Here is a 16188-nt window from a genome sequence, read left to right on the forward strand (position 1 = left end):
TGTGTGGTGTGTGTCACACTGTAGTGGTGGTGTTTGTATTGTGTATCATATTGTGGTGGTGTGTGTGTGTGTTGCTGTACCACTAGTGTTTCCAATATCAGCTGAGTCACCGGGGTGATCAGATTTCCACAGACATTCCAGACCAATACAGACTAGGAAGAATGGCCTGGTATGGACTTGTGAAAATCACCCCCAGGCGCACCTGTGAGAAGGACACATTGCAGTGGTGGGAAAGGTCATGAGAATGTGAGAATGTGAACGGTAACTATCAGAAATGGATGGAAGCTCAGGTTCAGAGTCTGATCGACAAAAAGACGCTGCATCTCAGCAAGAAAAAGTATATCCTCCCCCAGTTTCTGCTCCTCCTCTATCAGGGGCTGTGCCGTCGTTCTTTTCCATTTCCTGGGTCCTCCTCACCCTGGGATGATGCCAGCATCCTATATGGAGGACTCCCTCATGATGCCAGTAGTGGGCTCTCCTCTTCCTGGGATGATGCCACCCAAGAGAGGACACATACCATTGATGCCTGGGACCCCATGATGAGACCCCCTGCCCATCCTATGATGGTACCCACTTGGCCAGATGAATAGAAGGTAGCCTCTTTGTATCAGTTTTATGTAACTTGTAGTACTTCACCAGGAGATCATGGTATTGTGACTCTGGGTGTTTCCAAACAAAACCCCCCCCAAAAAACCACACCACTTTTTTTTTTTGCTATTGTGACATGTGAAAATAAAATTGTCAGCACTTTTAGTTTAAAAAAAGACCAGGAAGAAATGCCTGGCAATGGACTTGTGAAAATCAATGAAAATCCCCAGGCGCACCAGTGGGCTGCAGCACATATTCACTTGTGAAGACGCAGTGCTTTGCTCCTGCACAGACTTGAGGAGCCTCAGGGCAGAGTGAGATCTTGGGGCTCCATCAGATACTGTGTCTCAGGTTTGTCCTCTCCCTGTTTCCGGGCAGGGTCTTTCAGGCAGGCTCTCCCCCTGGGGGTGGTCCTGAGGCATCGATCCTTCAGTCTCCCAGCTGTGTGACCCCTGGGATGGAAGCCCGTTGGGAGACTTGGGGTTCAGTCTCATTATCTCTGTCCCTCCAAAATCCCCGTGTTGGAGTGGGGAGTGTTCCTGGGTTGGGGTAGAGTGAGTGCACCCCTCCGGGGACTGTGAGTTGGGAAAGAAAGTCGGGGCTTGTTGCTGAAGAAGGAGCTCTGGATACGACAGAGGGTGCAGTGGGAAATGCTGACCAAGGGAGGTTCTTCCAAAGCCAGATGGAGTATAGAGTTTGGGGTGGTCACACCACCCTGGATGGAGGGAGTCAGAGAGGACTTCGCAGTGGTGATTTTAAGCTAGGTTTTGAAGGATGCATATGAGTTTATCAGGGAAAGAAGGATATACCAGCTTGAGGGATCAGACGCGTTTGGACAAGATCCTAGAACTGATGATGTGGCGTTTTAAGTTATTGAGCAGAAGCAGGACTTGGTAAGAATGAAGCTCTATACAATTTTGGGAGAAGGGAAACTAAGTCACCAAGAAGGGGTTTCAGGAGGTTTCCAGCAGTTGAGTCTTTTGGTCCCCCACATGAAAGACATGGATTAGAAGTTCCAGGGCCAGCTGTGCACTCACAGTATAACTTGAGTCTCCTGGTGCCTCAGTTTCCTCACTGGTAAAGTCCTGGTGTGGCACTGTGGGTTACTGCTCTGGACTGCAAAGTCACTTTGAACTGCAAGTTTGGCAATTCTATCTCAGAAGCCGCTCCTCAGAAACCCAATACAGGGTTGCTATGGGTCGGAATTGACTCAATGGCACTTAACAACAACAACAAAGTCTGTCTGCTCATAGTACTCCTTCTCTGAGTCCTTGGGGTTGTCAGAGGTAAATGCGCTTGGCTCCTTAACAAAAGATGGGCAGTTTGAGTTTACCCTGGAATAAAGACCTGACTATATACTCCTGAAGAGGAGCTCTGGTAGCGTAGTGGTTACAAATCGGGCTATGAACCTCAAGGTCAGCAGTTTGAAACTACCAGCTGTTCCGCGGGAGAAAGATGAGGCTTTCTGCTCCCGTAAAGATTTGCAGCCTTGGAAACCTTGTGCAGGGTAACTATGAGTCAGAACTGACTCCACGGCACACAACAACAACAACAACAACAACAACAACAACAACATATACTCCTGAAAAGGAGCTCTGGTAGAATAGTGGTTATGAATTGGGCTGCTAACCTCAAGGTCAGCAGTTCGAAACTACCAGCTGTTCCATGGGAGAAAGATGAAGCTTTCTGCTCCTGTAAGGATTTGCAGCCTTGGAAACCCTGTGCAGGGTCGCTATGAGTCGGAATCGACTCCATAGTACATGACAACAGCATATACTTCTGAGAGGCCAGTCACCAAGCACTGCATAAAGCTCAGTTCTCTTCCGATACACGGTACCAACTGCATGGTAACTGATGCTGTGGTACCCTGACCTGGGGCTATTGTGAGGATTTCGTGGGTCCGTGTGTATGGAGGATATAGAACCATACCTGGCTTCTATATGACTTCTCCAACTTTGCTAAGTGAAAAGAAATCCCAGTCATTTACCACGTCTCTCCCAGACAGTGTTTTGAGGAAAAACAGTTTCACAGGATTTGATGGGTGTTACCATGAAAGAAGTCAAATATGTTTTGATACATGCTGGGTTCAATATTCATAATTATTGTTTTAGCAGATACATGTTACACGCTTGCCACGTAACTGCCACTCTGCTTGACGTCTCCCCCTCACCCCAAGCTGAACACTCATTTCTGCCCTCCAGGGTAACACAGTGGGGAGTGGGGAGACCCCTGGGATGGAGAGTGTGCCTCTCTGCAAAGACTGAGCTAATAGGTTGCTCTTGCTTGTGCACGCTGATTGCTTTACTGCAGGACTTCTCAGAGCCTTTACTGCTCTCATCAGCACTGCAAATGTCCACTGTGTGGAGAGAGGACAGGATGTCTCCCATGCTGGATCTAAACCTCTCTCTATTCCTAATGCTTCTTACGTTGTTGGGTGCCATCGAGTCAATTTTTGACTCATACCAACCCATTGTAAGAGAGTAGAACACCCCTGTAGGGTTGCCTAGGCTATAATATTGGTGGGAACCAATTACCAGGTCTGGGTAGATTTGAACTGGCAACCTTTTGGTTATCAGCTGAGTGCTTAACTGGTGCATCACCAGGGGTCCTTAGTGCAATTTATAAAATCCAAAATCAAGCCCACTGCTATCAAATCGATTCCAACCTGTAGCAATCCTGTTTATAGGATTTCTGAGACTATAAATCTTTACAAGAACAGAAAGCTTTCCTATTTCTCCCATGGAGCAGGTGGTGGATTTCAACCACCGATATTGTGGTTAGCAGTCCAGTGCTTATCCTACAGCACCACCACGGCTCCTTAATGCATCTCATATGTAAACCACACTTTAGTGGAGAGATGTGACAGCTACAACTACTAAGGGAGACACACAGACTAATTGAGAACGCATCTTGTCCCCCTTAATCACCTGTGTCCACATGACATGACATGGCAGAACCTGTTCATCCCTTTATCTATGTACTCAGTGGACAGAGATGTGCACAGCGTCACTTGGTGGGCTGTTTGTTAGGGTCATTTTGACCCTGCACGTTAGCAGAAAGGAGCTCTGGTAGCGTAGTGGTTACGAATTGGGCTGCAAACCTCAAGGTCTGCAGTTCGAAACTACCAGCTGTTCTGCAGGAGAAAGATGAGGCTTTCTGCTTCCATAAAGAGTTACAGCCTCGGAAACCCTGTGCAGGGACACTAGGAGTCGAAACCGACTCCATGGTACTTAACAACAACAACAGCTTTAGCAGAGCCCGTGTGTTCTCCACACATTCTTCCATCTGCACCACTGTTGAAACTGCTAATAGGCAATACCGATGGATAGAACATGGATAGACGATTGGCGGTGTCTTCTGTTGGGGAGACTTGTGAGGGCAGGAGCGTGGATAGATGTGCGTTACAGGGAAAATGCTGAACCATGTTTTTGCACCTCTAGACCACAGATACGAAAAAGGGAGGAAATGAACACTTCTCTGAAGCGCCTGCCAGCACTTCCTGTTGCCTAGGGAAGGGGCTGCGTTTGCCAAGAAGGAATAATTTATAGATTCCATTTCCAAGGAGTTGGGAGCTTAGTAAATTGAGTTAAACTACTGCAACTTTATTTTGGGGGTGGGGTGGGGAGGAGAAGTGTGTTTTACTTTATCTAGGCTTATTAATGATGGTAACCAAGAGGTCAAGGCTAACACTGTTGTGTAACCCATGCGCTAGAGAAGGAAACACTGCCCCCTCCTGCACCACCCTGCATCAGGGTAGCTGCTGCTGCATCATGCATCTTGCTGAGAATCTTCCTCTTTTTCATACTTCATCAAGCATGACTACCTTCTCCAGGGACTGGCTAACACTAGGATAATTAAATCAGTACTGAAATCAGCATCTGTGACTCAGGAGTATTGGTTGCCGTCGAGTTGTTTCTGACTCCCAGTGACCCTGTAGGGCAGAGTATAACTGTTCCATGAGGTTCCTGGGGTTGTACGTCTTCACAGAAGCAGACTGCTCCATGGTTCTTCCACGGAGCAGCTGGTGGGCTGGAAGCGCTGACCCACTCAGCTGCTAGCACTCGTGCTGAAGGAGCCAGAGAAACGGATTTTGTAATTTACTTCAATGTTGTCTGTCAGAATGGAAGCTTTCTAGAAGCTGTCCAGGATGCTGGCGACCGCATATGTCTGAGTTAATTGCTTCGAAGTGAATCGTCAGGCAGCTCTGGGTGGATTCAAATCTCTGACCTTTTGCTTATCACCTGAGTGCATTAAACATTTGCACCATCCAGGTAATTAGGCATTCACTTCTCATTACCACATCTGAAGCCCATCTCTTACTCAGATGGACACAGTAGCATCCTACCTGGCCGCTTCGTGTCCACCCAGACTCCATTCCTGGCTTCCCATTGCTGAAAGCCCCAAACCCCCAGCCAGGCATTCAGTGCCCTCTGTTATCTGTTTCCAGCCTGCCCACCCTGTGTCATAAACATCGCCTTCATTTTCTTCGACATTCAGCCACAGGAAATGATCTGCCAGATGTGGAACATGCCAGAATCTCCTGCCACGTTGCCTTTATAGTTGGCACTGTTGCACTGGGCATTCCCTCATGCTTCTTCTTTATCTAGCAAACTCATCAGTGGAGGCCAGACACACAGGGTCACCAAGCTGAGAAAACTTCTCTCCGGCTCAGCCTCTCTGTCTATCCCTCTATTAGATTCTTGTCAAATTGGATTAGTGGGATTTGTTTTTGTTTCTGTTGTTGGCGAGGGAGACTCTGTGACTCCGTGAAGGCAGTACTGGCTTCTTTGGATGAGATCATGGGCTTGGGGGTAGGTCGGGCTTTGGCTCCCATGCCTGGATCCTGTCCTTTTCTATGTGACTATGGGGAAGTTGCTTCTACTTTCTGAGTCTTTTGGGAAGTTTTCCGTTTGTATAATGACTGTGGTGCACAAACTTGAAGGAACAACTGCTACCTCCTGGTGTTCTTGACTTTCTATGAGCCCCTTTTCTTGAGTGTGTGTGGGACTCATGGCTTGTATTTGATCAGTACAATTTGACAAAGGTAATAGAACGTCACTCTCACTCCTGTGATTAGATCCGTAGGTAAATGGATGGATGGATAGATAGATAGTTGGATGGATGGATGGATGAGTGGGTAAGGGGCTGGACAGATAGGTGGGTAGGTGAGAAAGTGGATAGATGGAGGGATAGGTGGATAGATGTATAGTTGGATAGGTTGATGGATGGATGGGTGGGTGAATGGATACATGGTTGTATAGGTAGATGATAGGTGGATAGATGGATAGTTGGATAGATGGATGGATAGGTAGGTAGGTAGACAGGTAGATAAAAAATAACTACAGTCAAGTTGACTCCCAATCCTGGCCACCTATGCACAACAGAATGATGCAGTGACTGGCCCTATATCGCCCTCACAATCACCAGATCAAATCCACCATTGTGGCTATTGTGCCAAATCCACCTCCTTCGTGCTTGTTGGCCCTCTCCTTAACTAAACATGATGGCCACCTCCAGTGATCGATCCCTCTTGGTGATGTGTCCAAAGGAAATGAGTTGGATCTTGTTCTGTTGTGGTATGTAGGGTTTTGTTGGCTCCTTTTTGAAGTGCCACTAAAACCTACCCACCATGGGAGACACAGCATCACAGCAACACATACACCACAAAATGTCACGCTGACAGGTGGGTGGTAACTTGTTACATAAACCCTCTCTTGCTACCAGACTGTCTCCATTCCTGGCCTTCAGGAAGCAAGCATACATACAGGACGCGCTTATGTTTGAGAAGCCCACATGGCAAGGAGTTTTGGGTGGACTCTGGGACCTAATGGGAAGCTGGCAGCCTGAGTTCTACAGCTCTGGGAACTGAATTCTGTCAACAACCTCAGGGAGCTTGGAGGAGAGCTTCCCCAGTGGAGGATCTGATGAGACCACAGCTCCAGCTAACAGCTTGTTTGCAATCTGGTGATCTATGTTAAAGTAGAGAGCCCAGCTAAGCAAGACCCAGACCCAGACCCACAAAAACTGCATGTTCGATCATTTGTGATGTTAGACACTGGAAGCTAATACAGGCATACGTTAGAGGTTTTCCAGGTTCACTCCCAGAGCACTGCAGTGAAGTGGGTGTTGCAATAAGTGAGTCACTTGGATTTTTTGGTTTCTCAGAACATGTGAAAGTGATATTTGCACTAGACTTTAGTCTATCAAGTATGAAGTAGCATGATTAAAATAATTGAAAAATTTTAAGAGTGACCAACATAGGACAGAGACACAATGTGAGCACAGCTTACTGGAAGAACAGTGCAGGTAGACTTGCTCGATGCTCAATTTGTAAAAAGCATCATGTCTGCAGAGCCAACAAAACAAGGTATGCCTGTGACATTGGCATGCCAGCACCTCCTATGTCAGAGGTGAACATGTAGTAAGACACGCAAGGAAGCGAGGTGTTAATGTGGTCACCATTATCCCTGCATCTCCCTCGACACTAGTCCAGAAGAGAGAATGAGGGTGGTTGGTGGGAGGCAGAATGAAGGAACGAATGAACATCTTGTACTCAGCATTAGATACAAGACCCCTGTCCTTGTCCCAAGGAACCATGGTGGCGCAGTGTTAAGCACACAACTGATTCGAAACCGCCCAGCAACTTTGCTGGAGAAAGACCAGGAGATCTGAAAGGACTTGAGGGTCTCAGGTGTTTTTCAGATTTTGATCTTTGTCGTCAGGAATGCATCAGAGTCTTGGCATACCTTAGGAGGAATAATCATAGATAAATGTGATTTTTGTTAGATGGTATGTTTCATTATTTCCAGGAAGCCAGGCAATCCCAACTGAGAGGGTGGATTGATTTCTGAAACTTGCATGTCTGTAAGAGGTGAGTGTTTGTCATGGTTTGTAGAGATTCACGGCTATGGCCATCAGAGAGTTCGACCCCTTCCTAGATGCCCCTTCTTTGCTCTGTGCTCAGTGTGGGTAAACTGCCTGTTTATTCTCAGAGAAATACTGGTTCTTTGTGCCTGGAGGAGAAAGGTCTGTTGAGTGTTGGGTTCAAATCTGAGCTGTGCCATTTTCTCACCCTGTGACCTCAGACAAGTTATTTGCCTCCCCTAAGCCTCCGTTTCCTTATCTATGAAATGGGGACAATTGTAGTCCCTACTTCATAGTGTGGTGGGAAGGAGTTGGTAAGTAAACAGAAGGAGATTTTTTTATTATTAGTAATCATTTGTCATTATATTAGCAGTAATAATTATAAACTGCCAGTATTTAGATCTCAGCCATGAGAGGTGGGTGGGGATGGGTGTTCAAGGACTCTGACCTTGATGCCTGAGAAGAATTCAGAAAGTTCGTCGAAAAATAGAATGAAAAGACAGTGGAATTTTTCCACGGACTTTTGGAAGCCCCCTCGTATATCTTCTTGAGTCAGGAATGGCTTTGACATTCGGATAGAGAACGAAGGAAACCAATGCATACTTTAAAATAGAGTATCTAAAAGTATTCCATTTTTGCTGAAGGAAGGTTGGGCAATAGAAAATAACAGAAAATCATAATTACGTGTAATCATACCACCAGGAGGCGAACACCATTAACATTTAAGTGAATTGATTCTCTATCTAAGTACTTTATCCTTTAGTTGAATTCATCACAGTCTTTGTTGTTTGGTGGATTCCGATGGCCCCACAGGCTCCCATCCACAGATAGGAGCCTTTCTGGTGGTATGGTGATGAAGCACTCAGCTGCTAACCAGATGGCCCGCGGCTCCTTAAGAGAAAGACCTGGCGGTCAGGTCCCACACACATGACAGCCTGGGAAACCCCACGGGGCAGTTCACTTGTGCCACGTGAGGTCACTACAAGCTGGAATCACCTCAGCGGCACCCAACAACAACAACAGCAGCTGTGGCTTTTACGGAAGCAGGTTGCAAGTTGTTCTCCTACAGCTGGGTGGGTTTGAACTGCTAACCTTTCAGTTAGCAGTTGAGTGCTTTAGCGTCACACCATTGGGGTTCCTTCACAGTCCTGGTCGTCGGTTCCATCATAGACCGCTTTGGCCATCTTTGTCTATTCGTGAAGGGAGCTCTGAGAACCTGCCATTTTTGAAGATCAAAAGGAGTTGATGATGATCAGCAATTGCATACAGTTCCTTCATCTTGACACTTGTTTTACTTGTGATAATGGACTCAGAACTTGTCAAGAGCCCTGATAGTCTGGTTACACATTGGGCTGCTAACTGAAAGATCAGCAGTTCAAATCTACCAGCCGCTCTGTGGGAGAAAGATGAGGCTTTCTATTCCTGTAAAGATTTACAACCTTGGTAACCCTATATAGGGCCACTATGAGTCAGAACCGACTCTGTGGCACACAAGCACCACCACTAAGAACTTGTGAAGCCATCACTGCAAACAAAAATTATGCCCTTGACAATGACCTCCATTCAGCTATATGGTCACCCTCTGGCTACCCTCTCCTACCATTGCAAAACAAAGTTATGTCCTTGACCTTAACCTCTACTAAACCATTGGGTTACTGTCTCCCATCCTGTTTTCCCATCTGCCCCTTGGCCCCAATCCCAAACACCCATCATCGCTAAGCTAGTGTTCAACCTTCCATTGCTTCTTAACTTTTTTTTAATTTTTAATCAAAGCCTGTTGTCTTAGTTTCTTTGTTGTTGTTAGGTGCCGTTGCGTCTGTTCTAACTCACAGCGACCCTGTCTGTATACAGAATGAAACATTGCCCTTACTCAGCTGTAGTGAATGGTTTCACATATTTTTTTGCCATATACCCATGTGGAATTCCTTAGTAAGCACAGGTAATCCTATGCTTACCTTGCTAACTGGGTTCTCTGTCCCTAGCTGAGCCTCTTTTTCTTGTTACTGTTGTTATTGCAGGGACAATTGTTATTAACTGCTGTCAAGTCAGTTCTAACTCACAGCCACCCCTGTGTAGGGTCTCCAAGGAGCAACAGGTAGGCTTGAACCACCAACCTTGTGGTTAGCAATCCAGTGCTTATCGTACAATGCCATACCAGGAACAGGGCTTTCTTTAATTATTTATTCTCAAAATTGGTCATATATAAATATGTGGGTTTTTTGTTTTGTTTTAAACTTTATGTAGTTTTACAGAGCCCCTTTAAGGGTCCTTCATTTCAGCTCACGAGAATCGGGAGGAATCTGTGGCGTGTTCTTTCCATTCCTCTTCCCTCCCCCCATCCTCTCCATCCATTCACATCATAAAGATTTATAAATGCCAGCTGCTGAAAGTCAAACCAGATTCAGAAGCGGATATTCAATGAGGGATATCATCGCTGATGTCAGATGGATCTTGGCTGAAAGTAAGAACACTAGAGAGATGTTTATCTGTGCTTTACCAACAATGCAAAGGCTCTGGATTATGATATATTATGGGTAGCATTGTGAAGAGTGGGAGTTCCAGAACACTTCACTGTGCTCATGAGGAACACATACCTAGACCAAGAGGCAGTCATTAGAGCAGAACAAGGGGATACCGAATGGCTTAAAATCAGGATTGCATTCTTCTTTCACCATACTTAGTCTGTATGCTGAACATGAGAAGGAAATTACGTTTGGTAATGTGGAGAGTCAGAGAAAAAGAGGAAGATCCCCAGCGAGATGGATTGGCAAAGTGGCAGCATCAATGGGCTCAAGTGTGGCAACAATTGTGAGGTTGGACCAGGACCAGGCAGTGTTTCGTTCTGTTGTGCATAGGATCGCTATGAGTCGGTACTGACTTGATGGCACCTAACAACAACAATATACTGAGCAAATAATCCAAGAAGATGGATTATAGGAAGAACATGGCATCAGGATGAAATAGAAAACTCATTAACAACTGGAGATATGCAGAGGACACAATTTTGCTTCCTGAAAGGGAAGAGGACTTGATCAGTTTGGGTTGCACCTCAATGTAAAGAAAATGAAAATCCTCACCACGGGACTAGTATATAACATCATGATAAATGGAGAAAAGATTGAAGTCATCCAATACTTCATTTTGCTTTTATTCACAATCAACACTCATGGAAACAACAATTGCATTAGGCAAATCTGCTACAAAAGACCTTGTTAAGGTGCTCAAGAGCAAAGATATCAGTTTGCGGATGAAGGTGTGCCTGACCCAAGCTATGGTATTTTCAGTCACCTCATATGCATGCTGAAGTTGGACAGTGAATAAGGAAGACTGTAGAATAATGGATGCCTTTGAATTATGGTTTTGTTGAAGAATATTGAAATTCCTGGGAATTTACAGAAGAACAAACAAATCTTTTTTGGAAGAAATACAGTCAGAATGTTCCTTGGAAGAGGAAATGGTGAGACTTCATCTCTTGTACTTTGGACATATTGTCAGGATTGATCAGTCCCTGGAGAAGGACATCATGCTTGGAAAAGTAGAGCTCAGTGAGAAAGCGAGCAATCCCAACAAGATGGGTTGACAAAATGGCAGCAAAACTGGGTTCAAGTATAGCAACAATGGTGAGGTTGGTGCAGGACTGGGCAGTGTTTTGTTCTGTTGTGTATAGGTCGCTGTGAGTTGGGATGGCACCTAACAACAATGAATGCCACAGTTACATTCAAGCACTTGGAAATTCAGTGGTAAACAAGACTTTCTAGAGCAGGTGGGTGGGAAAGAGACAATCAGAAAGCAAATATTGGAAGAATAAGAATCTCCGTGCAGCACGTCTCAGAGTTTGTGAGTTCATACTGCAGTAAAAAATCATCATTTTACATTCAGTCCCCACACACCCACACACAGCCTACACCACATCCACATACGTCAGTGCAATGAAATGAACATTTTACAAGACCTGATGAAGATTTCACTCTGATACTCTTCATTCAATTTCACTTTCTTTAAAAAAAAAGAAAGAAAATCACCTTCTGGTGACCACGCATCAACGTGATTTCACACCCACTACTATGGGATGAAGGAGCTCTGGTAGCGTAGTGGTTATGAATCGGGCTGCTAACCTCAAGGTCAGCAGTTTGAAACTACCAGCCGTTCCGTGGGAGAAAGATGAGGCATTCTGCTCCCGTAAAGATTTACAGCCTCAGAAACCCTGTGCAGGGTCGCTGTGAGTCAGAAACGACTCACAACACACAACCACCACCACCAGTATGGGTTGGAACAACAACAACAACAACAACAACCTCTGGGTTCTGGTGTGATGCTGTAGATTAAGCACTGGACTGCTAACTGCAAGGTTGGCAGTTCAAACCCACCAGTCACTCTTTGAAAACCCTATACAGGGTCCCTTTGGGTTTCCGAGGCTGCGTCTGCTACGTGTTTCACCCCCAGAGTGGCTGGTGGTTTTGAGCTGCTGGCCTTTCTGTTAACAGTCAAATGCTGAACCACTGCTTCCAGGACTCCTTAAAGAGTTTGTGTATTGTTGTTGTTAAGTGCCGTCAAGTTGGTTCTGACTCATAGCAACCCCGTGTAGGTTTTCTGAGGAGAGACTGGTGAGCTTGAACCGCCAACTTTGCCGTTCAAGCCGACATTGGAGTCCAGCGCATTAACCCACAGCACCACACCATGACTCCAAAGAGGTTGTATAGCTGTATGTAAATATTGCTAAAATAAAACCTAGAAAACCCTACATCATAACAAATGGTCACGTGTGTCACAGATGACCACAAACGTAGCAGCTAAAGACCACCCAAGTCTGGGACTGGCCAGAAGAGTCCAAGCTCAGGCCCTCAGCAGCAGCTGTCAGGATGTGCACAGGGACTGTGACCCTCATCTGAGGCTGGGGCTTTTCTAAGCTGATTAAACTGTTGGCAGAGTTCTCTGCTTTGCAGCTGTGTGACTGTGTTCGCTGTCTTCTTGCCAGCCAAGGCCCCCCACCCTGTGGTCCCCGTGGGCAATTTGCATCAGACCAGCAGTTAGCTCTCTGAGGTCCTTGTTTGAAAGTGCTTACCTGATTAGACCAGGTCCACCCAGGGCATTCTTTCTTTAGATGACTTCAAAGTTGGCCGAGTGGAAACTGAGCCACAGGTGTGTTATCCATTCCAGTGATTTTCATGAGAAGGACGGTGGTATAGGTGGGAAAGGGCCCAGCAATAAAAAGGTTCTTGCTTGTAAGCATAGCCCGCTGGCAGCCCCTGAGATGCAGGGTGTGGGAGAGGCGAGGAGGAGATGATGGAGATCTCTGGAGGAACAGAAGCATGGCTGGAAAGATGAGTCCCCAGGAGAGCTTCGAGTGGGACGGGGTAAGTGGTACTTAATGCTGAATCCTTCCTGCATGGCAGACACAGGCTATTGGTTTGTAAGCAGTTGTTGATTTTTTGTTCTTAACAGCCATCCAAGGTGTGGATGTCAGGGTCTCCATCTGATTCTGAGGAGATCAGGACCTCAGGAGGCTGAGCAACCTGCCCGAGGTCTGCCTCCTACACACTTCCCACCAAGCCTTCTCAATGCCAGCCCTTTACATTCTCTATCCAAGTGGCTCCATTATGAGAACACTGGCATTCCCAGAGAGCTCACCACCCACTGGGACATGGCTTCAGAGAGTTTCTGTTAGAACAACACGTGCTCGCTCTTTGGCAGGTGAAGGCAGGAGGAGGTGAGCCTCTGTGCTGTCCCAGCTCAGCACTGGCAGCCGCCGCTACCCCGACCCCCCACAGACTCTGAAGTGAGGGGGCCCCAGGGGATGTGTAGGAGAGAGGCTGTTTCCCACCACGACGCTCACACATCTTCACTTCTGCTCCCAGAGCCTGGGGAGCCCCCAGAACAGCTGTCAGATTGCCTCATGCTTCAGAAAATGGGGTGCCTCTTAACCTGAGAAAAGCCTGGCATCTCTTCCCACCTAATAATATTAATACGGCTTCCCCAGAGAGCACCTTGCTTCTGATCGCTTTTTTTCTGTTCCCAGAGCAGCTTTGTTCTCATGTCTCCTCCGATGGCTGAACAGGCTCCGTCTTTGCCTTTTTCATTGGTCCGGGGCGCAGTGCCCAGCACAGCCTCCATGTGGCCTTTTACAGTGAAATGAATGAAAAGAAAACCGCAGATTCTTGCTTGCAGCAGCCACATTTCAAGTAGCTCAGCGCCACCAAGTCTGGCAGTATAGAAAGAGTGTTTGCATTGTTGTAGACACTTCTGTCACACAGCCTTGGTGGAAGGCATTCATTCACTCATTCACCTCTTATTTACTGAGTTCCTACTGCATGCCAATGGGGGCCTTGGTGGCTCAGAGGTAGAATTCATCTCTTCCATGTGGGGACCTGGGTTTGAGCCCCAGCCAAGGCAGCTCATGTGTAACTACAACCCGTCTGTGGAGGCTTGAGTGTTGGTCTGATCCTGAACAAGTCTCAGGGTAAGCTTCCAGACTGAGACTAGGAAGAAAAACCCTGTGATCTACTCCTGAAAATCAGCCAGTGGTCAGATCCGAAACTGATCGTGAGGCTGGCTCAGGACTGGGCATTGTTTTGTTCTGTTGTGGGTGGGATTGCCGGGATCAGGGACTTGGCGATACAAATGGTTAATGCACTTGGTTGCTCAAGTCCAACCTCAAAAGAAAGGCTTGGTTATCTACTTCTGAAAAAAGCAGACATTGAAGACCCTATGGAGCATATAGTTCCACTCCGACACACTTGGGGTCGACACACTTGGGGTCGCCATGAGCTGGCTTTGACTCAATGGTTGCTGTTCGGTTGGTTCTTTATTCTTGGTGGATTTTTCCCTCTGTCTTCCCATCACTTCCATTGGTTGTGTGTTTGCCACATGCCGGCCTGTATGTCCTGGCCCTCATAACAACCCTGCAAGGTCCACTCCCATTTCACGAACTGAAGAGCAAACTTTTGAAATGATGTCTGGTCACACAAGCCCCAGACCTGAGATTCAGACCCAGAAGACCAGCTCCAGGACCTGCTCTTCTGGCGGGGGCTGGGGTGGGGGAATGGGGGAGTATGTAGGGGGTATGAATTTACCCATAAGACCTCAGGATAGAGTGCTTAGGCTCAGGGACTTGGCAACAGAACCCAACTGGAATGTAGCCCCACTGCTTGGTTTTCACTGCATTTGTTTTTGCTTGAAATGATATTGGTTTTTTATTTACAGGAGCGATACATTTCCTCCACAAGTAAATGTATCTTAGTGGGAAAAAAAAGAAGAAAATTAACTCCATTGTATGCCATAAAGATACAGATTAATAACAGTCAGTGTGGTGTGGATGTGGCAGAAACAAGTCACATTAGCCTGAGAATGTCATGAAGGTTGACAACTGGGGCCACTTACTGGTCACGAAGTCCAGTTGACCCAAGCAGAGAGCAGCATGGACAGTCTTCTGGACGTTTGAAAGGTGAAGTGCCAAGTGCTCTGTGTGTGTGTGGCCTTAGAGAGTACAATAGCTTAGCTGGGAGCACAGTTCATTTATTGACTATGACAAATAGATTTTTCTGGAACATCTTAGAAGAAGGAGCCTTGATTATAGCTGAGGAAGGCAGAGTAGAATTTCAGCTCATAATTCTGGGTAACACCATACAGCTCCTTTAATGATAAATAAACCAAAACTCAAAAAAACCCCAAAAACAAACCCAGTTGCCAGTGAGTTGACTGACTTGTGGTGACCCTGTGTGTCACAGTACAAAGGTGCTTCACAGGGTTTCCAATGGCTGATTTTTGGATGTAGGTGTTGCCAGACCTTTCTTTGGAAGCACCTTGGGGTGGACTTGAGCCTCTTCCACTGGCAGCTGAGCATGGTCAACGTCTGCACAGAACTGACCTGAAATTCCATTTGGTGCCAGACACATTTTGCCCACGATCTCATTTAATCCTCAAAACAACCCCCTGCCCACTGGACAGTTTGGGCCTCATTTTACAGAGGAGTACACTGAGGGAATGTTCTCAGTGAAGGAACCAGGATTCACATACAGGAAGTATGACTCCAGAGACATTCATCTTAATATCTCTGTTACGTTTCCTCACGAGATCATAGCCTTTCTCCTCTTTTGAAGTCCTCCTTCCATCAGAGATAGGTTGTTGTTGTTGTTAAGTGCCTTTGAGTTGGTTCCAACTCATAGTGGTCCTATACAGGGTTGCCAAGGAGCGGCTGGTGAGTTTGAACTGTGTACCTTGCAGTCCAGTGCTTATCTTACAGCACCACACCAAGACTCCATAGAGGTAGGTGGGTAGCACCAAGTAACTTGCTTTGGCCGGTGGCATCTGAGTAGAAGGTTGAAGAAGTGGAAAGTGCATAGTTTGCTAGAGTCTCCTTCCCCAAACCATGGAGGGTGGTACCACGTTCAGAGCGGGAGCTGCTCAGTAGACACGAGTCCCATGGTGAAGACAATGTAGAGTTGAGCCCCAGCTGGCCCACTGTGAACATGAGACAAATAAAGTTGCCGTGGAATTAATTATACCTCCTGGCAACCCCATGTGCGTCAGAAGAAAACAGCTCTACAGGGTTTAAAACATTTTAAAACACATTTTTTTGTTATTATTAGGAACATACAAGTGAAACATACATCAGTTCATCCGTTTCTACATGTGAACGACACAGATGGCATTCTTGTCCTCCTCTCCTGAGAGGCTCCTCCCCCACTTGCATCACTGCCCCTAACACTCCTGTCTGATCTTTTGAGTTGCCGCCATCAC

Source organism: Chrysochloris asiatica, unplaced genomic scaffold, assembly GCF_000296735.1.
Source record: "Chrysochloris asiatica unplaced genomic scaffold, ChrAsi1.0 scaffold00305, whole genome shotgun sequence".
Lineage (NCBI taxonomy): Eukaryota > Metazoa > Chordata > Mammalia > Afrosoricida > Chrysochloridae > Chrysochloris > Chrysochloris asiatica.